Source organism: Musca domestica, unplaced genomic scaffold, assembly GCF_030504385.1.
Source record: "Musca domestica strain aabys unplaced genomic scaffold, Musca_domestica.polishedcontigs.V.1.1 526, whole genome shotgun sequence".
Lineage (NCBI taxonomy): Eukaryota > Metazoa > Arthropoda > Insecta > Diptera > Muscidae > Musca > Musca domestica.
The window spans coordinates 117,708-142,954 of NW_026712352.1; the positions used below are offsets into that span (position 1 = coordinate 117,708).

Here is a 25,247-nt window from a genome sequence, read left to right on the forward strand (position 1 = left end):
TGTTTTGCTTTCAAATTTTATGTTACATTGACTTTGGTCTTCATTTTTCGTCTTTTTTTTTGTTTTTCATTCAAAGATCATCAAATGCTTATTTTTTTCTCTCTTTGTTTTCGTATTGCCCGCCGGCGGCTAGATTGCAATTATTTTACTATCACCATTTCGTTGTCTTTTATTTGGTGAACCATTCCAGTTGTTGTTGCTGTTGTTTTTGTTATTTCCTCTACCTTTCTAATTGGATTAGTTTGGAGGTCGATGCCGCATACCATTCCGCCATGCAGATAGATATGTGTAGATATGTTGCCCCTCTCTCTCTCTCTCTCTCTCTCTCTCTGGAGAGCGTGATTCGCCACTTTGAATTCTACCTGGCTGTAGATTATCGCATACCCAAACCACCACCCGGCCTTAGATAGGGTGTACAGATGTTTTTGACATATGTATGTACTCTTCATCCGAACATGTGTTGTTAATCATGTTCTATGTAATTATTACAGCAATTACACTACTCGATGTTGGGGAGATAATTAACGTGAGATATCACTTAGATTAACAGCCATCGATTTCAAGGGTGAGTACAACAACAATGAAGGAGAATTACAAAAATTTTTTCTATAGAAAAAAATTCAATAAAAAAAAAAATAATGGTCGATTCCAGGGTAGGACGACTAATTTTCCCTATGGAAAAATGTTTTTCTATAGAAAAAAGTTCGCCGAACCCAGTGAGGGATTTTTTCCGTATAGCGGTCGCCGAATTTTTTTCGTACAGAAAAAAATTCGGCGACCGCAGGAAGCTATTTTTTTCGTACAGAAAAAAATTCGGCGACCGCAGGAAGCTATTTTTTTCGTACAGAAAAAAATTCGGCGACCGCAGGAAGCTATTTTTTTCGTACAGAAAAAAATTCGGCGACCGCAGGATGCTATTTTTTTCGTCTATAGAAAAAAATTCGGCGACCGCAGGAAGCTATTTTTTTCGTACAGAAAAAAATTCGGCGACCGCAGGAAGCTATTTTTTTCGTACAGAAAAAAATTCGGCGACCGCTGGAAAAAAAAAATTCGGCGACCGCAGGAAGCTATTTTTTTTTCGTATAGAAAAAAATTCGGCGACCGCAGGAAGCTATTTTTTTTTCGTATAGAAAAAAATTCGGCGACCGCAGGAAGCTATTTTTTTTCGTATAGAAAAAAATTCGGCGACCGCAGGAAGCTATTTTTTTTTCGTATAGAAAAAATTCGGCGACCGCAGGAAGCTATTTTTTTTTCGTATAGAAAAAAATTCGGCGACCGCAGGAAGCTATTTTTTTTTCGTATAGAAAAAAATTCGGCGACCGCAGGAAGCTATTTTTTTTTCGTATAGAAAAAAATTCGGCGACCGCAGGAAGCTATTTTTTTTTCGTATAGAAAAAAATTCGGCGACCGCAGGAAGCTATTTTTTTTTCGTATAGAAAAAAATTCGGCGACCGCAGGAAGCTATTTTTTTTCGTATAGAAAAAAATTCGGCGACCGCAGGAAGCTATTTTTTTTTCGTATAGAAAAAAATTCGGCGACCGCAGGAAGCTATTTTTTTTTCGTATAGAAAAAAATTCGGCGACCGCAGGAAGCTATTTTTTTTTCGTATAGAAAAAAATTCGGCGACGGCAGGAAGCTATTTTTTTTTCGTATAGAAAAAAATTCGGCGACCGCAGGAAGCTATTTTTTTTTCGTATAGAAAAAAATTCGGCGACCGCAGGAAGCTATTTTTTTTTCGTATAGAAAAAAATTCGGCGACCGCAGGAAGCTATTTTTTTTTCGTATAGAAAAAAATTCGGCGACCGCAGGAAGCTATTTTTTTTTCGTATAGAAAAAAATTCGGCGACCGCAGGAAGCTATTTTTTTTTTCGTATAGAAAAAAATTCGGCGACCGCAGGAAGCTATTTTTTTTTTTTCGTATAGAAAAAAATTCGGCGACCGCAGGAAGCTATTTTTTTTCGTATAGAAAAAAATTCGCCGACCGCAGGAAGCTATTTTTTTCCGTATAGAAAAAAATTCGCCGACCGCAGGAAGCTATTTTTTTCCGTATAGAAAAAAATTCGCCGACCGCAGGAAGCTATTTTTTTCCGTATAGAAAAAAATTCGCCGACCGCAGGAAGCTATTTTTTTCCGTATAGAAAAAAATTCGCCGACCGCAGGAAGCTATTTTTTTCCGTATAGAAAAAAATTCGGCGACCGCAGGAAGCTATTTTTTTCCGTATAGAAAAAAATTCGGCGACCGCAGGAAGCTATTTTTTTTCCGTATAGAAAAAAATTCGGCAACCGCAGGAAGCTATTTTTTTCCGTATAGAAAAAAATTCGGCAACCACAGGAAGCTATTTTTTTCCGTATAGAAAAAATGTTTTCCGTATAGAAAAAAATTCGGCGACCGCAGGAAGCTATTTTTTTCCGTATAGAAAAAAATTCGGCGACCGCAGGAAGCTATTTTTTTCCGTATAGAAAAAAATTCGGCGACCGCAGGAAGCTATTTTTTTCCGTATAGAAAAAAATTCGGCGACCGCAGGAAGCTATTTTTTTCCGTATAGAAAAAAATTCGGCGACCGCAGGAAGCTATTTTTTTTCGTATAGAAAAAAATTCGGCGACCGCAGGAAGTATTTTTCATTCGACCCCAGGGAGGAATGTTTTTCGTATAGAAAAAAATTCGCCGACCCCAGGGAGGAATGTTTTTCGTATAGAAAAAAATTCGCCGACCCCAGGGAGGAATGTTTTTCGTATAGAAAAAAATTCGCCGACCCCAGGGAGGAATGTTTTTCGTATAGAAAAAAATTCGCCGACCCCAGGGAGGAATGTTTTTCGTATAGAAAAAATTCGCCGACCCACAGGGAGGAATGTTTTTCGTATAGAAAAAAATTCGCCGACCCCAGGGAGGAATGTTTTTCGTATAGAAAAAATTCGCCGACCCCAGGGAGGAATGTTTTTCGTATAGAAAAAAATTCGCCGACCCCAGGGAGGAATGTTTTTCGTATAGAAAAAAATTCGCCGACCCCAGGGAGGAATGTTTTTCGTATAGAAAAAAATTCGCCGACCCCAGGGAGGAATGTTTTTCGTATAGAAAAAAATTCGCCGACCCCAGGGAGGAATGTTTTTCGTATAGAAAAAAATTCGCCCGACCCCAGGGAGGCAATGATTTTCCGTATAGAAAAAAATTCGCCCGACCCCAGGGAGGCAATGATTTTCCGTATAGAAAAAAATTCGCCCGACCCCAGGGAGGCAATGATTTTCCGTATAGAAAAAAATTCGCCCGACCCCAGGGAGGCAATGATTTTCCGTATAGAAAAAAATTCGCCCGACCCCAGGGAGGCAATGATTTTCCGTATAGAAAAAAATTCGCCCGACCCCAGGGAGGCAATGATTTTCCGTTATAGAAAAAAATTCGCCCGACCCCAGGGAGGCAATGATTTTCCGTATAGAAAAAAATTCGCCCGACCCCAGGGAGGCAATGATTTTCCGTATAGAAAAAAATTCGCCCGACCCCAGGGAGGCAATGATTTTCCGTATAGAAAAAAATTCGCCCGACCCCAGGGAGGCAATGATTTTCCGTATAGAAAAAAATTCGCCCGACCCCAGGGAGGCAATGATTTTCCGTATAGAAAAAAATTCGCCGACCCCAGGGAGGCAATGATTTTCCGTATAGAAAAAATTCGCCCGACCCCAGGGAGGCAATGATTTTCCGTATAGAAAAAAATTCGCCCGACCCCAGGGAGGCAATGATTTTCCGTATAGAAAAAAATTCGCCCGACCCCAGATATGGGGTTTTTTCTATAGAAAAAAATCGCCGACCCCAGATATGGGGTTTTTTTCTATAGAAAAAATCGCCGACCCCAGATATGGGGTTTTTTTCTATAGAAAAAATCGCCGACCCCAGATATGGGTTTTTTTTTTCTATAGAAAAAAATCGCCGACCCCAGATATGGGGTTTTTTTTTTCTATAGAAAAAAATCGCCGACCCCAGATATGGGGTTTTTTTTTCTATAGAAAAAAATCGCCGACCCCAGATATGGGGTTTTTTTTTTCTATAGAAAAAAATCGCCGACCCCAGATATGGGGTTTTTTTTTTCTATAGAAAAAAATCGCCGACCCCAGATATGGGGTTTTTTTTTTCTATAGAAAAAAATCGCCGACCCCAGATATGGGGTTTTTTTTTTCTATAGAAAAAAATCGCCGACCCCAGATATGGGGTTTTTTTTTCTATAGAAAAAAATCGCCGACCCCAGATATGGGGTTTTTTTCTATAGAAAAAAATCGCCGATCCCAGATATGGGGTTTTTTTTCTATAGAAAAAAATCGCCGATCCCAGATATGGGGTTTTTTTTCTATAGAAAAAAAATCGCCGACCCCAGATATGGGGTTTTTTTCTATAGAAAAAAATCGCCGACCCCAGATATGGGGTTTTTTCTATAGAAAAAAATCGCCGACCCCAGATATGGGGTTTTTTTTCTATAGAAAAAAATCGCCGACCCCAGATATGGGGTTTTTTTTTCTATAGAAAAAAATCGCCGACCCCAGATATGGGGGTTTTTTTCTATAGAAAAAAATCGCCGACCCCAGATATGGGGTTTTTTTTCTATAGAAAAAAATCGCCGACCCCAGATATGGGGTTTTTTTTTCTATAGAAAAAAATCGCCGACCCCAGATATGGGGTTTTTTTTTCTATAGAAAAAAATCGCCGACCCCAGTTATGGGGTTTTTTTTCTATAGAAAAAATTCGCCGACCCCAGATATGGGGTTTTTTTCTATAGAAAAAATTCGCCGACCCCAGATATGGGGTTTTTTTCTATAGAAAAAATTCGCCGACCCCAGATATGGGGTTTTTTTCTATAGAAAAAATTCGCCGACCCCAGATATGGGGTTTTTTTCTATAGAAAAAATTCGCCGACCCCAGATATGGGGTTTTTTTCTATAGAAAAAAATTCGCCGACCCCAGATATGGGGTTTTTTTCTATAGAAAAAAATTCGCCGACCCCAGATATGGGGTTTTTTTCTATAGAAAAAAATTCGCCGACCCCAGATATGGGGTTTTTTTCTATAGAAAAAAATTCGCCGACCCCAGATATGGGGTTTTTTTCTATAGAAAAAAATTCGCCGACCCCAGATATGGGGTTTTTTCTATAGAAAAAAATTCGCCGACCCCAGATATGGGGTTTTTTTCTATAGAAAAAAATTCGCCGACCCCAGATATGGGGTTTTTTTCTATAGAAAAAAATTCGCCGACCCCAGATATGGGGTTTTTTTCTATAGAAAAAAATTCGCCGACCCCAGATATGGGGTTTTTTTCTATAGAAAAAAATTCGCCGACCCCAGATATGGGGTTTTTTTCTATAGAAAAAATTCGCCGACCCCAGATATGGGGTTTTTTTCTATAGAAAAAAATTCGCCGACCCCAGATATGGGGTTTTTTTCTATAGAAAAAAATTCGGCGACCCAAGGGAAGGATTAGAAGGTATAGAAAAAAATCGCGGACCCCATGGATGGTATTTTTTCCTATAGAAAAAATTTACAGACTACGAGGATGGGGTTTTTTCCGTATAAAATTTTTAAAATATCTGTTTAATATTTTCAAAATTTCCCCAATGTGTTGAAATTATCTGTCAAACCAACCCCTTCTCTCGCCATGTACCTAAGCTTTCCAGCTGTTTAAATATTTTATTTATTTTTTTTTTAATGTGTCACTTTGTTGTTTTTGTTTTCTTTGTTTCTTGAGCTCCTTAAATCTATTGAATTTTATTGCGTATTTGAAAAATGAAGACATCTGCCATTTAAATTTGTGGCATTGTTGTTCTTTTTTCCATTTCATGACACTCGAAGACCTTGAAAGCCCAACTATTCGAAAGTCCACAACTGGAAAGAACAATAGGGGGTAAGTTTTGGTTGAAAAAAAAAATAAAAATCCGCCAAAAGAAACTTGAAATAGCTGTGCCTAAAAACGTGCCATAAAATGGGAAAGAAGTAAATGGAGAGAAACTCATCAAATGAATTCATCAAATTTAATGTCGTTTTAAGTAATAAAAAATTTCGAGACTTGAAAAAAAACAAGCTTCAAAAGACTTTTTAAAGAGAAATGTTAATTTTTATGACAGAATTAATGGAGGTCTTTAGAATGGGATTTTAAACTGGGAAAGGTTAGACAAATTTTATTTAATGGGAAGTTTATCCCGTTTTAAAATTTAAAACTTAATTTTTGAAAATGGTAAAGGCCTTCCTTCACGTGGCCTGCTATTGACAGAAAGAATAGAATTCTAAAGCCTTTCAGAGGGTTTCCTTTTACAGAGAAGAGATTTTTTCAGTAGGGCCTACTTTGGAAAAAATACAACTCAGATGACCTAGCTCCTTCTTCCCTCCTGCTCAACCTCCAAATGATAATACCCACATTAATCCCACAAAAATTACAGACAATTACGAAAATTAATGACAGAATTTTTGTGAAATTTTCTTAAGAATTTTTTCCCATTTTGCCACAGAAAACCGAAGAAAATTTTTGCATATTTCCCTCTAATTGAGTCGTGATGGAAAATAGTTGAGAACAAAAAAAAAAAACAAGAGAAGATGGAGAAAAATATCTGAAATGCTCCAACAATTGCTGGTTGGAGGCCAGAGCAATTCGCTCATGCAATTGTCTAACTGATGTTGATGAAGTTGAAACATATTATTAGCATAGCGTGCTACTTGAAGATTTTCCATTTTTTCTGTTAATTTTCTATTTTTTTTTTGCTTCGCAGATAGCGCTGCATTTCATAGCTAATACAATAGCTGACAATGATGAGGTTGATTTAATTGCCAGCGTGACATGAATAGTTTTCTTCTGAGTCAAAGCAGCAGCAGCAGAAGAGTTCTTTGGATATGCTTATGTCTATGGAAGAGGAAAATTGTCAAAGGAAAAACAAAAACAATTGTGACTTTTTTTTTTTTTTGACATGATTTTCTTGATATAACATTTAATATACCAAAAGATCTCGTAAATCCCTCCTTCAAAATTTAATATAAAAATCCAAATACAAACCTAGTTAAATAATATCCTTTTGTGCAATCTGAAAAAAAAGACAAAAAAATATTTCAAATTAATTAAAGTTTATTTATTTTAATTAAGGAAATTAAGAAATTTAGAAAAACTATTATCCATGCATTCAAAATAAATTTATTTTATCAAAATATCTATGATATTTCAGAAGTTATGGCCTCCAAAGGATGATTACTGAAAACGGAAAAAATTTGTACAAATTTTTGCGCAAGTCTCCAATGAGGCACAACTCTGGTATTTTAGCAGTTATAGAAAAATATATTCACTGGTTAATAGGGGAGACTCTCCTCTTTCCAAATCAGGTCCAATTAGGACGATAAAACCACAGGGTAAAGAGATATGATACCACGAATGCGACTATCACAATAAGTCTGTGGAGGGGAAAAGTACGTTAATTTGTCAAAAACTTTTTTAAAATTTTGAGAATTTTTTAAACTAAACTATGTCAGTATTTAACATGTTTGTAAAACGCATGGCGCCTTCTTTAAAAGCTACTTTAATTTTTGCAAATATATGAAGTAAATCAAAAGTTATGGCCTCCAAAAGATGGTTACTGAAAACCGACAAATTTTTGCGCATGTCTCCAATAAGGCATAACTCTGGTATTTTAACAGTTATAGACAAATAAAGTTATTGGTAAATAGAGAATCGTCTACTCTTTCCAAATCAGGTCCAACTTGGACGATAAACCCACAGGGTAAAGAGATATGATACCATGAATGCAACAATCACTATAGGTCTCTGGTGTGGAAAAGTACGTTAATTTGTCAAAAACTTGTTTAAAATTTTGAGAATTTTTTAAACTAAACTATGTTAATATTTAACATCGTTGTAAGGCATATGGTGCCGTCTTTAAAAGCTACTTTATTTTTTGCAGATATATGAATTATATTAGAAGTTATGGCCACCAGAAGATGGTTACCCAAAACAGATAAAATTGTTATACATTTTTGCGCATGTGTTGACTGAGGCATATCTCTGGTATTTTAAAAGTTATAGGAAATTTAATTTACTGGTTTTTAGATCAGTCTCCTCTCTTCCCAAAACTGGTTTCTATGTGGCTATACAACTACCGGATAAAAAGATATAGCTCCATGAAAGCAATCGCTAAAGTACAACCAGGGATTTGAAAAATACAATCAATTAATAGTAATTTTCTTAAATTTTCGAATAAATCTCGAACTACATCCCTTTAATATTTGACAGAAAATGTATAAAATATGGCTTCCGCTTTCAAAATTGATATAATTTTTGTAAATATATCAACTACTTCCGAAATTATGGCCATCAGAAGATGATTACCCAAAACAGATGAAATTTTTTTAGATTTTTGCGTATGTCTTTAGTGAGTCATATCTCGAGAAACACAAAAGCTATAGGCAACTTTATTTAGCGGTTAGTAGAGTAATCTCTCCTCCTTGCAAAACTAGTCTCCTCATGGCTATACACGTTTGGGATTTAAAGATATGACTCCATGCATGCGAACATCAGTGCAAGACTGACCTATAAAAAATACGATGTTAATGATGTTAACTTTTTTTTTTTTTTTTTTTTGAATTTTGGTGGAATTTTTCGACTACAATATGTGATTATTTAACAGATTTGTAAAATGAACCGTTTCTTATTTAAAATTTACCTTATTTGTTAAGATATATCAAGTACTTTAGAAGTTATGGCCTATAGAAAGTGATTACCCAACACACATAAAATATTTACTCATTTTTTACACATGCCCTCTTTCAGCCACATCTCTGGTTTATATGAAAGTCTATACAGAAATATTATATCAGTTAATATAAGAACCTCTCCTCTTTCCGAAATTGGTCGTATAATGGCAGTACCACTTCGGATTCCACAGATATGCCAGGTTAGCTAGGATCTTCAAATACACTATCGTTTATTCCAAATTTTTGGAGTTTTTGAACAAGTTCTTCGTAATATTATCTCAACTCTTATAAATTTTTACAAGCCCGAATACCTTAGCTTTCAAACACATAACGTTTCATAAAGATATGTAGACCACTTCGAAAGTTATGGGCTCTGGAACGTGATTACTCAAAAAGGCCAAAAATAAGTCCGATTTTTGTATATATTTTAATTTTCCCATAACTCGGGTAATATTGCAACTTTAGGCATAATTTTGTAATGGTATAACAAAAAGGCTCTACAGCTCTAAAAATTTTACGAATCATAACAATAAACAGTCGGAGTCCGAAGATATGACATCATTAGTGGAGTCCTTCGTCTACGCCTGTGGACTTGAAAATAACGATTATTTTTTGTTAATTTTCGAAGAAGTTTTCGTGGGAAATAAGTTATTATTGTCTGTTTATTGTAGAATGAGGCTCCATACATTCCAAATCGGTGAATTTTACTAAGATATCTTGTCAGGTTTAGAAGTTATGGGTATTCGAGGGTGATAACGCAAAATGCCCAAATTTTTGGAGCTTTCTGGCAATCGTGTTCACTTAGTCATATCTCTAATATTTCGAACGCTGAATTCATCTCTCTTTGCCACTATGAGAAGAAGAATATGTCCGACATATATCTGCATTTTTATGGCGATACTTATTCAGTTACAGAAGATATGACTCCATGATTGTGACTAACACCGGAAACCTGTGGTCATGGAAAACCTTGCTATTTATTTGAAATTTTTACAATTTTCAAAGCAGTTTTTGAAACAATTTTTCCGACCCTGCGCTCTGTTATACTTCTGATTGTACCTGCTTTAAAAATGATTTTCTTTATTCAAATATATGGAGTATTGTGGATGTTATGGATTCTAGAATAAGATTACCCAAAAAGGTAAAAAAATTCGGTAATTTTTGCGCACATGGTCATTTGGCCATAACTTTGAAAATATGGTAGCTCCGTGTATAAATTTTTATTTGTAGAATAAAAAGGCCCTACCACATTTAAAAGTGCCTTTATAATAGAGATAGTCAATCACCATCGGAAAATATATATGACTCCATGATTGTGACTAACACCGGAAACCTGTGGTCATGGAAAACCTTGCTATTTATTCGAAACTTTTGCAACTTTTCGCAACAGTTTTTGAAACAAGTTTTCCGACCCTGAGCTCTGTTATACCTCTGATTGTACCTGTTTTAAAAATGATTTTCTTTATTCAAATATATGGAGTATTGTGGAAGTTATAGGTTCTAGAATAAGATTACCCAAAAAGGTAAAAAAATTGGGTAGTTTTTGCGCATGTGTTCATTTGGCCATAACTTGGAAAATGTGGTAGATATACGCATAAATTTTAAATGGTAGAAGGAAGAGGTCCTACCACATTTAAAAGTGCCTTTATAATCGAGATATTCAATCACCATCGGAAGATATGGCCCAATAAGTAGGCATATAACTGAGTACCTGTTGGTTTGAAAAGCATGCTCATTCGTTATAATTTTGAAAGAAGTTTTCGGGTGTATTAAGTCATTTTTTCTGAAGACCTGAAACAAATTCTCATTCACTCCAATTTTTAGGACATTTTCGGGAGATTTTTTTTTTGTAGGAGAAAATCTCCTACCTTTCCAAACCTGGAGTTTTTTTGTAAGATTACATATTCATGATATTCTTAAATTTACTGTTTTAAAATTTTAATGGAATTCTGAAAACAATTACAAAACTGCAATTCATTGTTCGAATTGTTGTTCGAGGGTTCATTTTGTTGTTATCGCCGCTGTTGTTGTTGAATACTTGAAAAATGTTTTGTTGCAAGTGTTTGGCTGCTGTTCGGCTGTCTGTCGATAAAAATATGTTTTTGTTTTCCATTCTCGTTTCGATATCGGAATAGAATGTCTTGTTAACTGGAATTCTTTGCTGGCCATATGCTTGACGTGTGTGTATATGTGTGTGTCTCCGTTGGTTTGTTAAATGACCACTGGTTTTCATTTAACTTTGGCATTCAAAATGTAAGGTAAGAAGAAAAAAATTACAAGAGATATATATTGTTATGGCAGGTATGTAGATTTTCGAAACAGTTTTTTTTTTTTCGGTTGCAATGGAATTTTTTTTGTTAAATGTTAAAATATTTAAATTGAGTTCTTGAGCTATGGGAAATATGGGAGGAAGGTCTTTTGGCAAATTCGTTTATTTATTTTTTTTTTTTAATTGAGTTCTTGAGCTGTGGTCACATATGGGAGGGAGGTCCATGGAGGTCTTTAGGCAAATTAAAAAAAAAAATTAATTTTTTTCCATTCACATACTTTTACTCTCTACACATGGCCTGGGGATACATATGCACTACACTACACTGTTTCTCTTTCCCCTTGAAGCATGCCGCTTGGGCTACTTATGGCTTTTCCTTCCCATTTTCTGTGACCTCAAAACTAACTGCCATCTTCTCAAGGTTTGTCAGGCTTGCCTGACCTAAAAACCAATGTAAACCCATGTCCGGCCATTTAATGTTTCTCTGGTTTGAAGGTTTTTTTGTTTGTGTTTTTTTTTTTTTTTTGCTTCTTGCATGGCGTTCAGAAGTATGCCACGCAAACCTGTTGAACATGTTGTACTTGTGGATGCCATGGTTGGACAACAAAAAAAAAAAAAAGAAAGAAAAGTACAACACTGATCTTTTGATCAAATCTCTGCAATGGCAACAACAACCCAATGTTATTTTCTTTGGCAAAGTTTTTGGATTTTTTTTTTTGTACTTCTTTCCCTTTCCCCTTAAAATCGCCAGAAGAAATTCTTTTGTCTGTTTTTAGAGGTTTTATGACCCTCTTAATGAAAGCGCACGTTCTTTGGTTAATGGCTTTTGTGGTCATTGTTTTTCCTCTCTCTCTCTCTGCCCTGTTCCTTTCCTTCTCTTTTCAGTTTAGTCTAAATTTATGGATATTCTGGACAAAAATGGTAAAAAATTTTCAAATCCGCAGCAAAAAAAAAAAAAATCCACGTCTCGGAGGCTCTTCAAAAAATATTCTTTAATAAATTCACGTCTCCAAGGCTCTTCAAAAAATATTCCATAATAAAGCCACGTCTGGAAGCCTTTTCAAAAAATATTCTTTAAAAAACCTACGCCCCGAAGGCTCTTCAAAAAATATTTGTTTTAAAAAAATCACGTCCTGAAGGCTCTTCAATAAATATTCTTTAAAAAATCACGTCCTGAAGGCTCTTCAATAAATATTCTTTAAAAAATCCCCGTTCTGAAGGCTCTTCAAAAAATATTTGTTTTAAAAAATCACGTCCTGAAGGCTCTTCAATAAATATTCTTTAAAAAATCCACGTCCGGAAGGTTCTTCAAAAAATATTTGTTTTAAAAAATTCACGTCTCGAAGGCTCTAAAAAAAAATTTAAAAAATTAACGTCCTGAAGGCTCTTCAAAATTTTTTTTTTTAAAAATTCACTCCCCGAAGGCTCTTCAAAAAATATTTTTTAAAAAATCCAGGTTCTGAAGGCTCTTCAAAAAATATTTTTTTTAAAAATTCACGTCCCGAAGGCTCTTCAAAAAATTTTCTTTAAAAACCCACGTCTCGAAGGCTCTTCAAAAAATATTATCAAAAAAATCCACGCGTCTGAGGCTTTTCAAAAATACTCTTTAAAAAAATCCACGTCTCGGAGGCTCTTCAAAAAATATTCTTTAAAAAATCCATGTTCTAAACTCTTCAAAAATATTCTTTAAAAAATCCACGTCTCAAAGGCTCTTCAAAAAATATTTTTTTAAAAAATTTACGTCCCGAAGGCTCTTCAAAAAATATTTTTTTTTAAAAATTTACGTCCCGAAGGCTCTTCAAAAAATATTTTTTAAAAAATTCACGTCCCGAAGAGTCTTTAAAAAATATTCTTTAAAAAATCCACGTCTCGAAGGCTCTTCAAAAAATATTTGTTTTAAAAAATTCACGTCTAGAAGGCTCTTCAAAAAATATTCTTAAAAAAATCCACGTCCTCGAAAGCTCTTCAAAAATATTTTTTAAAAAATACCTCGTCTCAGGCTTTATGACAAAGAATTTATACTCCCTGTTGCAGTGGCCTGACTTTTACGACAAATTTCCAACAGGTGGCCAAAAAGGAATTCGCTTTCGAAAGCCATGGGATTGGCCAATGGCCAAGTGTAAAGTTGAATATTTCTTGGCTTAGTCATGAATGGCCAACAACAAAAGGTGTTTACTCAATACTCAATTTCACAGCTACTACCAATATTCGTTTTGTTTTCCATATCCCTGGACAAAAGCAAAGGAAATTGATGGCAAAGGAATACCATGAAGACAAAGGAGAGAACAGAACGTGAGGCTTTATTCGCCTTTATATTGTTGCACAAGAGATTTCAAATAAACGTTTTAAAAAACAAAAGAATTTTAAGTGTTAACACTTGCCAGGGCAAAAATAACTCAAGTGTTTCGAGAAAACCAATGATTTGAGAAAACAATTTTTATGCACAGCACGTGCGGAATATTAGTATTTATTGTAACTTCTTTATGTCCTTAAGATTTTTCGATACCTTACATGATGATGATTTTGGTCGAGAAATTTAAATAATGAAGTCCGGATCACCCAATATAAAATTAAAAAAAAAATAGTTATGGAATTGCAGGAATATTTTTTTCTCAAGTGGCATATCTTAACTTTTAATACAAATTTTAAGAACTAAATGGTGTTTTCTGGAAAGCTGACATTGCACCCTTCATGCTGATATAAATTATATTTATGTAGCTAGTATAATTCAGAAGATATGGGCAAATGAAAGCAGACGCAAAAAAGCGGCAAATTTGTAGACGTTTTGAGTAACGCCATCTAGATGTCATAAACTCCAAAATAAACAATGCATCTACATGAAATAACATAAATTTTAAAAGCTATGATATGCAGCATTACCTCAGGCTGCAATACTGTTACAATTTTTGTGAAAACATTCTGAAATATGCAAAGAAATAAGCTTAAAGTGATCATAGTAGTAATGACCAAATTTGAACGGTGACAGACCCTCCCAAAGCAATATATTTATCACAAATCGGCTATGCATACCTATACTAAGGCCAGATTTCGAAAGAGTAGATTCTCTTGCTTACTCAGAACAAAAAAAAAATATATATGTAACTACGAAATTGCCGGAGATATAGACCGTGTAATGCATGCGCAAAATTTTGGTGTATTTTTTATCGTTTTCAGTAAACGCCATCTAGCGGTCATAAGTTTAAAAATAATCAATGTACCTTTAAGAAATTTGTTGATTTGGATAGCTCGGTTTCTTAGCTTTACAATAAGGTGCAATATTGTCATAATACAGGTAAAAAGTTTGAGAAAAATCGCAAGAAAATGGCATTAACTGATTATATTTTTCATTGGCAAATTTCAATGGCGACAGACCCACTTAAGGTGCCATATTTTTTGACACCAGCGAAGTATCTTCCTAATAAGTGCAGATTTTTAAAGAGCAGATCCTCTTACTTATATAAAAAAGTAGAAATATATGTAACTGCAAAACTGCCAGAGATATAGCTCAAGTAGCAAATGCGCAAAATCGGGGTATATTTTTTATCATTTTCAGTAAACGCCATCTAGCGGCGACAAGTTCAAAATTAATCAATGTATCTTCACAAAATTAGCAGATTTGGATAGCTCGGTTCTTCAGCTTTACAAAAATATGCAACATTGGCATACTACACGTGAAAAGTTTGAGAAAAATCGTAAGAAACTAACATTAAGTGATTATATTTTTCATGACCAAATTTGTATGGCGACAGACTCACTTGAGGTCCTATATTTTTTGACAGCAGCGAAGTATCGCTCTAATAAGTGCAGATTTTGAAAAGTCAGATCCTCTTACTTAACTAAAAAAGTAGAAATATATGTATATGCAAAGTTGCCGGAGATATGGCTCAAGAAGCGCATGCGCAAAATTGTGTTATATTTTTTATTGTTTTGAGTAAACGCCATCTAGGGGCCACAAGTTTAAAAATAATCAATGCATCCTCACAAAATTAGCTGATTTGAATAGCTCAGTTCTTCTGCTTTACAATGAGGGGCAACATTGGCATACTACACATGAAAAGTTTGAAAAAAGTCGCAAGAAACTAGCATTAACCGATTATATTTTTCATGGCCTAATTTGTATGGCGACAGACCCACATATGGTGCCATATTTTTGGACAGCAGCTGAGTATCTCTTGAATAAATGCAGATCTTGAAAGAGCAGATCCTCTTACTTAAACCGGAAAAACTAATAATACATAACTGCAAAACTACCAAAAATATGGCTAAGTTTATACATGCACTGAAAAGTAACAAATTTTTGGACTATTTGAGTAATAATCTTCTGGAGCCTACAATTTCCGAATGAAACAATTTATCTTCAAAATATTTACAGATTTTGAAATATAAGACCCCTTGGCTTTCGAAAAATCTATAAAGCTTTACCAATTTGTTGAGAAATTCTATTTAAAATTTGCAAGTTTCTTAAACAATGGCTATATTTTTAAGACCTTCGAAGTAATGCAAGGATCCCATTTTCCCATTTTTTTTTTTTTTGCTTCTGAATGAGAAATGTCGTAATATCTTTTATATTTGAGAGCAAGGATCTTGCTCTTTAAACTACCCCGAAATAGAATATTTAAATTCTATAATTACAGAAATATGGGAAAATGAATATGGGTCCCAAAAAATGTTAAGTTTTTTTGCGTTTTTAGTAATCTTCTGGCACTGACTATAACTTCCAAATATGACGAGATATCTCAATAAAATATACAAATTTCGAAAGCATGGAACTCCCGCTTTAATAAAAAAACTGAAGTATCTACCATTTTCTTAAGAATCCTTATCAAAAATTGACAAACATTGTCATTACTTATGATGTCATTTGAGAACCACTGTGTCAAAGCTATAGTCCCATTCTTGGGATCACATTTTCGGGTACTAACTGAGAAATGCTATAATATGTCAATTTTCAACAAAAGAGGACTCTTTGTCTTTATTCTGTGAAAAAATTGTCTATTTGATTGTTGTAGTTACCGAAATATGACCAAAGAGATTCATGTGCGAAATAGAGCCACATTTTTGATCGTTTTGAGTAATCGTCTTCTAGGACCGATAACTTTTGAAGTACTCCGAATATCTTAATGAACTTTACGGATTTGGAAAGAATGGACCTCCCGCTTTACATAAATGAATAAGATTTGCAACTGTTTTACTAAAAAATTGTTTAAAACTTGGAAAATATATAGTCAAAAATCGTATTTTTCTCAGACCAAAGAAATACAATATTGATACCATTCATGGGTGATAACTTTCGATTCTGAATGGGAATCTCTACAATATTTCCAATCACTGAAAATAGGGATCTTTCTCTTTTAACCATCAGAAAATTACATATGTGAATGTCATATGTATCGACTTATGACAACATAAAACTATGTGCGCAAAAGTCCCAAAATTTTTCCCTTTTTAAGTAATTATCTTCTAGGGTCCATAAATACCGAAGTACTCCATGTATCTCAAAAAAATAAACTGATCCTAAAAGTTATGATCCGTCGCTTTATAGCTAAGGAAAACTATTTATATAATTTCTTTAAAATGTTTTCGAAATTTACAAAAATGTTTGAATAATAAACGGATATAATAATGTCAATAGGTTAAAATGTGTGTCCTATTTATGGGGTCAAATCTTGAGGATCGGAATGAGTATTTCTATGACAATTATATTTTTCGAAAGAGGGAATCAACCTCAGAATACTGGGAGAAATTTACTTAAATTTATAAAGTAATTGCTGATTTATGCCTACCTAAGCGCATGCGCAAAAAAGTGTAAAATTATCGTATTTTTAGTAATTATCTTTTTGGAACCATAACTTCTGAAGTAGGTGGCGTATTTTGAATAAATTAATTTTATTTTGAAGGCAAGAATATGAGCACACAAAATTGAAATATTTTATTTTAAATTGTTTATAGAAAAATTGAAAATTATTTTATTAAATAAATATGACCCGTATTTTTTTAATTTCCACACAATCGACTTATTGGCACGAGCTATTCGGCTGAAACCCAAAATCCATGGACCTAATCAATTTTTTGAAGACAACATATAATTATGGCCAATCAAGAATATTTGTTTTTTAACAATTTTGACCTGCTATCAATTTTCCGCCTGCTGCTGTCTTTCAAAACTCAATTAATAAAATTCCGTCCGTCCACTACCAAAGAAAAGCTATTAACCTGTCTTTCACTTGCTAGTCATCGCTTCATTATTAAGCGGCCTTTTTAATTAAGTTTGTTTTTGTTGTTTTCTTTTTCTTCTTCAAATCACTTTGTCTGTCCAGCCGTGTCTGCCTAATCGAACCGCATATTCTCGTAGCAAATTTACATTTTGCTGAATACAATTTACAATAGCCGGTCAATTCATTCGTATGCAAATCTCTAGTTTTTTTACAAGCCCGGTTTGATAAATCTTTACAAGGCTAACATGTTCTTTGGGCCAAGTGAAACTATGGGCCATGCGAAGCGAAGCAGCTTCAAGTGGTGTTTTCGAAAAACAATCGCACAAAAAAATTGAATTTTTTTTATTTTTCAAATCGATGCGATTGAGAGAGAGAGAAACAAATGGACAGGTTATGGGGCAAGATATGTGGTACGCTGGAAAATTTTTTAGAAGTAGTTAAGTATCACAAAATTAATTGAGTGAAAAAAAATTGTCCGAAAAATCTTAGCTTCTTTGAGAAAAGGTTGTATTTTTGGTCGAAGGACTAAAAAAAAATTTTTTTGAAGAAATCTTAGTTTTTTTTTTGGGAATTTGTTGATTTTTTTGGTCAAAGGACCAAAATTCTGCCTCCCAGGTATCTGGAAATTCAGACTCAATTGATATAACTTGAAGTTGATTAGGCAGAACCTACAAGAATTCGACATTCGTGCATTTCAGACACATGAGCCTTTTTTAAAATGAGGCGCCCTCTGGACGTGGATTTTTAAACTATGTTTTTCTTTTGCTGAAACGCACCAGCCCTCTGAATGTGAAATTTTAAACAATTTTTTACTCAAATTAATCGGTCCCAGAGAGTTTGATTTTTTCAAGAATTCTTTTTTGAAAAAAGCGCCCTCTGAATACGAATTTTTAATTATTTTTTAAATTAAATAACTGGGGCGCCCTCTGGACTTGGACTTTTAAACTATGTTTTCTCATTTCCTGAAACGCACCGGCCCTCCGAATGTGAAATGTTAAACAAGTTTTTACTCAAATTATTCGGCCCCGAGAGTTAGATTTTTTTCGAGATTTTTTTTTTTTTTGAAAAAAGCGTCCTCTGAATATGAATTTTTAATCATTGTTTAAATTAAATAACTGGGGCGCCCTCTGGACGAGGATTTTTAAACTTTGTTTTTTTTTTTTTCTTTTGCTGAAACCCAACAGCCATCTGAATGCGAAATTTTAAAAAATTTTTTACTCAAATTAATCGGCCCCAGGAGGGTTTGATTTTTTTTCTGAAACAAAGTGCCCTCTGAATATGAGTTTTTAATAATTTTTTAAATTAAATGTCCAGGGCTTTTGAATGGAGATTTTTTTAAAATATTTTTAATAAAATGTACCGGCCCTCTGAATATGGATTTTTAATAAATTTTTTGCTCAAATTTATCGATCCCCTGAAAATTAAAAATTTTTACTGCATCGGTCTAATGAAGGTATATGCCTGCCATTATCGAAATATTTATGGTGACCCCTAGATGTGAATTTTCTTTTTGGGGGGAATTTCTCCAAAGACTTTTATGCCCTCATGTTGTGGATTTCATAACCATTTTCTTTGGAGAATTTCTGAACTTCTACAGGATTTTTCTTATCGGTCAACTGAAGGTGTATGCCTGCCATTATCAAAAAATTTATAGCGACCCCTAGATGTGAATTTTCCTTTTGGGAGGACTTCTCCAAAGACTGCCTTCAAGGTGTGGATTTCATAACCACTTTCTTTGGAGAATTTCTGGATGTCTAAAGGATTTTTCCTATCGGTCTACTGAAGGTGTATGCCTCTGCCATTATCAAAAAATATATAGTGACCCCTCGGTGTGAATTTTTTACTGAAGGTGTATGCCCCTGCCATTATCAAAAAATTTATAGCGACCCCTAGATGTGATTTTTTTTGTGGGGGATTTCTCCCAAGACTTATATGCCCTCAAGGTGTGGATTTCATAACCATTTTCTTTAGAGAATTTCTGGATTTCTAAAGGATTTTTTTCTTATAAAATTATAGATCCTATAAACGTGGAATTCTAAAGAATTCTCTTCAGAGTTGAAATCTGGCCCCAGAAGAATTATTGGCCCTCTAGAGTTAAAATTTCGTAAAAAAATTTCTCCATAGAATTACCGCCCTCTAGAAATAGATTTCTGACGATTTTTCTTCGGCGAAGAATTATCGTTGGATTTCCTAAGGAATATTGGCCCTCTGGATGTGAATGTCGTATAAAGAATTTATGGATTTTCCATATATACAGTTATGAGCCATTTGACTTCCATGGACCCTCTAGATGTGAATTTCATAATAATTTTCTTAAAAGATTTTCTCCTTGTGAACGTACTTCTTCTCTAAACGTGGATTCCTAAAGAATTCTTATCAGAGAATTTATAACGAATTATTAGAGAATTCCTAAAGAATTCTTATCAGAGAATTATCAGCCCTCTAGAGCTTAAATTTCGTGAGAAAACTAAAAAAACTCAGAGAACTAGCGACCTCTAGAAGTGGATTTCCTGAATATTTCCCTAATAAAATTACAAGTTCTCCAGCCACAGATTTCTGAGAGATTTTCTTCACAAAATTATTGACTTTCAGAACAATTTCCAAAGCATAAATAGAATTTCATTAAAAATTCCTCCACACATTTTTGGAATTCATAGACGGAGATATCTCCGGGATTTTCTTAATACAATTATGAGCCCTCTATATGTGAATTTCTATAAAATCCTGCTTAAATTATTGGCGATTTGTAGAGCTGGATTTTAAAAAAAAAATTCTCCAGAGAATTAGCGACCTCTAGAAGCGGTTTCTTGAGATTTTTTCAGAAAATGAATGGCCCTCTACACACAGATTTTTGAAAGACTTTCTACAAAAAATTATTGATTCCTAGAAAAATAATTGACTTTCTGAATAGGGATTTCCTATGTATAATTGCCCCTCTAGAGGTCAATGTCATAAAAATTCTTTAAAAAACCTTAGGTCTACGGAGATGTCTCAAGGACTTTTCTTGTAAAATAACACGCCCTCCAAACGTGGATTTCTTAAGATTTTTTATCAGAGAATTATCAGGCCTCTAGAGTTGAAATTTTAAAAGGATTTTCTTCAGAGAATTAGCGACCTATAGTAGTGGATTTCATAAAGATTTTCATAATAAAATTCTCTTCAGAAAATCATCGGCCCACTAGATGTGAATTTCATAAAATTTTTCTCCGGGATATTAGCGCCCTCTATATGTGGAATTCTTGTCCTCGAAATGTGGAATATCTGCGTCTTTTCTGTACAGATTATTGTTCTCTCTAGACGTGGATTTAAGAAGGATTCTCTTCAGAGAATTGTCGGCCCCCTAGAGGTGAATTTCGTAAATTTTTTCCCTAGAGGATTTGCGCCCTCTAGAATTGGATTTCTTAAAGATTTTCTTCAAAGAGTGGAATATTGGAATATTCAGGGATTATCTTTAGATAAGTTTTTCCTTAAAATTTCTTAAGAATTTTCTCGGGGGTATTAGCGCCCTCTTTATGTGGATTTCTCGGCCTCGAAATGTGTAATATCTAGAGCTTTTCTGCACAGATTATTATTCCCTCTAGACGTGGATTTAAGAAAAATTCTCTTCGGAGAATTGTTGGCCCTCTAGAGGTGAATTTCGTAAAATTTTTCCCTAGAGAATTAGCGTCCTCTAGAAGTGGATTTCTCACAGATTTTCTTCAAAGAGTGGAATATTTAGGGTTTTTCTTTAGAGAATTTTTTCCTGTGAATTTCATAAAAAATTTTCTCCGTGGTATTAGCGCCCTCTATATGTGGATTTCTTGGCCTCGAAATGTGGAATATCTAGAGCCTTTCTTCACAGATTATTGTTCTCTCTAGACGTGGATTTAAGAATTCTCTTTAGATAATTGTCTGCCCTCTAGAGGTGAATTTCGCAAGAGTTTCCCTAGAGAATTAGCGTCCTCTAGAAGTGGATTTCTTAAAGATTTTCTCCGAGACATTAGCGCCCTCTATGCGTGGATTTCTTGGCCTCGAAATGTGTAATATCTAGAGCTTTTCTGCAAAGATTATTGTTCTCTCTAGACGTGGATTTTAAAAGAATTCTGTTCAGAAAATTGTTAGCCCTCTAGAGGTGGATTTCGTACAATTTTTCCCTAGAGAATTTGCGCCCTATAGAAGTGGATTTCTTACAAATTTTCTTCAAAGATTGGAATATTTAGGGTTTTTCTTTAGATAATTTTTTCGTGTGAATTGCGTAAGAATTTTCTCCGGGATATTAGCGCCCTCTATAAGTGGAATTCTTAGCCTCGAAATGTGGGATATCTAGAGCTTTTCTGCACAGATTATTGTTCTCTCTAGACGTGGGTTTAAGAAGAATTCTCTTTAGAGGATTGTCGTCCCTCTAGAGGTGAATTGCGGAAAAATTTTCCCTAGAGAATTTGCGCCCTCTAGAAGTGGATTTCTTACAGATTTTCTTCAAAGGGTGGAATATTGGAATATTTAGGATTTTTCTTTAGAGAATTTTATTTCCTGTGAATTTCGTAAAATTTTCTTCGCGGTATTAGCGCCCTCTATATGTGGATTTCTTGGCCTCGAAATGTGGAATATCTACAACTTTTCTGAACAGATTATTGTTCTCTCTAGACATGGATTTAAGAAGGATTTCCTTTAAAGAATTGTCGATCCTCTAAAGGTGAATTGCGTAAAATTTTTCCCTTGAGAATTTGCGTCCTCTAGAAGTGGATTTCTTAAAGATTTTCTCCGGGGTATTAGCGCCCCCAAAATACGCGGAATTGTTAGTTTCGAAATGTGGAATATATAGGGCTTTTCTGCACAGATTATTGTTCTCTCTAGACGTGGATTTAAGAAGAATTCTCTTCAGAGAATTGCCGGCCCTCTGGAGGTGAATATCGTAAAATTTTTCCCCAGAGATTTTCCCCTCACAGATTTTCTTCAAAGAGTAGAATATTGGAATATTTAGGGTTTTTCTTTAGAGAATTCCTCTGAAATTCGTAAAATTTTCTCTGGGGTATTAGCGCCCTCTATATGTGGATTTCTTGGCCTCGAAATGTGGAATATCTAGGGATTTTTTGCATAGATCTAGAAGTGGATTTATGAAGAATTCTCTTTAGAGAATTGTCGACCCTCTAGAGGTGAATTTCGCACAATTTTTCCCTAGAGAATTAGCGTCCTCTAGAAGTGGATTTCTTAAAGATTTTCTTCAAAGAGTGGACTATTGGAATATTCAGTGTTTTTCTTTGGAGAACTTTTGTTTACATAAGGTCGATTTCTTAAGCTTTATTTTAAAAATTATTGCTCACCTATATTTTGTTTTAATTCTCAAATATTTGAATTCCCAATAACCTTCTGTCTTAGTTTTTGAAAAACAAAACATATACATTGTCATAAAAATGTCTGGCAAAAAAAAAATGATTTTTTTTAATTACCAAAGCACTTGCATCATCGCTGAATGGGCGGATGAAAATGTCTCAATTGCGTGCTAAAGCACCAAAAAACGAAATTTTTGCTTAAAAAAAATTTTTTTGCTCCCAAACCAACCAGCCACCCACAGTGTTATAAGTCGAACTTATGTAAAATAGAGACACACACAGAAAACGTGGAAAAATAGTAATTGGCGGAAAACGTGAAATATGCCAAAAAATATTTTTTTTGAACAAAAAAAAAAAAAAAAATTGAGACATTGAGACACAAAAATCCACCAAGTAAGCTGCCAGCTGAAGCGGAAGTTTTTTTTTTATTTTTTTTTTTTTATTTTTATTTGCACTCTGCTTACCTGCCGACCGCCTGGCTATTGGCTTCTAAAGAAAATGTTTTTATGTTGGGTTTTCTATACAGGTTTTAATTCGATACGATTTCAAGTTATTGTGTTTTTTTTTTTTTTTTTTTTGCAAAAATTTTTCGAGAGCTATTCACAAATTTTTCGTTTTTTTTTATTATTTCAAATGAATGATAATTTGTTCCGTTCCGTTGCTAAATAGTGAAATAAAATAAGTAGCAAGGCATTAAAAAAAACGTCATATTATTTATAAACAAATATTTTGTTTCTTTTTTATTTCAGCGTAAAATCCATCAAACTTTGATTACATTTTGAAGTGTTGTCAGGTTGAGTGGACAAAGGTTTTTCTCTCCTCCCCCAGCCCCCTAATACTGAAGCACAGCAGTACCATAATAATGGTGAGCGAATGGCAAACCAAAAAAAAAAAAAGTATTGAAATCCGAGAAGATGTTATAAAACTTGATTTATTGAAGACTCAGTGAATTGTAAAAAAATAGCAAAAAAAAAAAAATAAATAAAAAATAAAAGGAGAACCCTAAAACGACAAAACACTCAAGCTGTGACAAATGTGACAACACACGCTCAAGACACGGACACACAGAGGGGGAAAAAATTGTGGCACTGTGGTGACAGCAGGAATAAACAATTATTGGCCCTCAAGGCTAAAGGAAGCTAGGTGTTCAGTCCAGGAGGACGTTTCTTATAAATGTGGATTTCTAAAGAATTCTTATCGGAGAATTATCAGACCTCTAGAGTTGAAATTTCATAAGAATTTTCCCCCAGAGAACTAGCGACCTCTAGAAGTGGATTTCATAAAGATTTTCATAATAAAATTACAGGGTCTCTAGCCACAGGTTTTTGAAAGACTTTCTTCAGAAAATTACTGACTCAGAGAACTAGCGACCTCTAGACGGGGATTTCATAAAGATTTTCATAATAAAATTACAGGATCTCTAGCCACAGGTTTGTGAGAGACTTTCTTCATAAAATTACTGACTCAGTGCACTAGCGACCTCTAGAAGTGGATTTCATAAAGATTTTCATAATAAAATGACAGGGTCTCAGCCACAGGTTTGTGAGGGACTTTCTTCATAAAAGTATTTACTCAGAGAACTAGCGACCTCTAGAAGTGGATTTCATAAAGATTTTCATAATAAAATTACAGGAGCTCGAGCCACAGGTTTGTGAGGGACTTTCTTCAGAAAATTACTGACTCAGAGCACTAGCGACCTCTAGAAATGGATTTCAAAAAGATTTTCATAATAAAATTACAGGATCTCTAGGCACAGTTTTGTGAGGGACTTTATTCAGAAAATTACTGACTCAGAGAACTAGCGACCTCTAGAAATGGATTTCATAAAGATTTTCATAATAAAATTAATGGATTTCGAGCCACAGGTTTGTGGGGGACTTTCTTCGCAAAATTATTGACTCAGAGAACTAGCGACCTCTAGAAGTGGATTTCATAAAGATTTTCATAATAAAATTACAGGGTCTCCAGGCACAGGTTTGTGAGGGACTTTCTTCAGAAAATTATTGACTCAGAGCACTAGCGACCTCTAGACGGGGATTTCATAAAGATTTTCATAATAAAATTACAGGGTCTCTAGGCACAGGTTTGTGAGGGACTTTCTTCAGAAAATTACTGACTCAGAGCACTGGCGACCCCTAGAAGTGGATTTCATAAAGATTTTCATAATAAAATTACAGGATCTCGAGCCACAGGTTTGTGAGGGACTTTCTTCAGAAAATTACTGACTCAGAGAACTAGCGACCTCTAGAAGTGGATTTCATAAAGATTTTCATAATAAAATTACAGGGTCTCTAGCCACAGGGTCTGTGAAGGATTTTCTTCAGAAAATTGCTGACTCAGAGAACTAGCGACCTCTAGAAGTGGATGTCATAAAGATTTTCATAATAAAATGAGAGGGTCTCTAGCAACAGGTTTGTCAGGGACTTTCTTCATAAAATTATTGACTCAGAGAACTAGCGACCTCTAGAAGTGGATTTCATAAAAATTTTCATAATAAAATTACAGGGTCTCTGGTCACAGGTTTGTGAGGGACTTTCTTCATTAGAATTTTCCCCCAGAGAACTAGCGACCTCTAGACGGGGATTTCATAAAGATTTTCATAATAAAATTACAGGATCTCTAGGCACAGGTTTGTGAGGGACTTTCTTCATAAAAAATTGACCCTCTATAGGAGGATTTCCAAAGCATAAATGGAATTTCATTAAAAATTCCTCTATACATTTTCGGAATTTATAAACGGAGATACCTCA

General features: G+C 34.5%; 1 long non-coding RNA gene across 1 annotated transcript in view; it reads right to left on the minus strand.

The window, feature by feature from the left end:
• The window catches only part of LOC131805384 (uncharacterized), an 85,312-nt gene that overhangs the window by 44,389 nt on the left and 15,676 nt on the right, over positions 1-25,247 (minus strand). Inside the window, exon 2 of the long non-coding RNA XR_009343667.1 lies at positions 7,020-7,047. This is a non-coding gene — a long non-coding RNA (uncharacterized LOC131805384). The remainder of the gene's footprint in view (positions 1-7,019; positions 7,048-25,247) is intronic.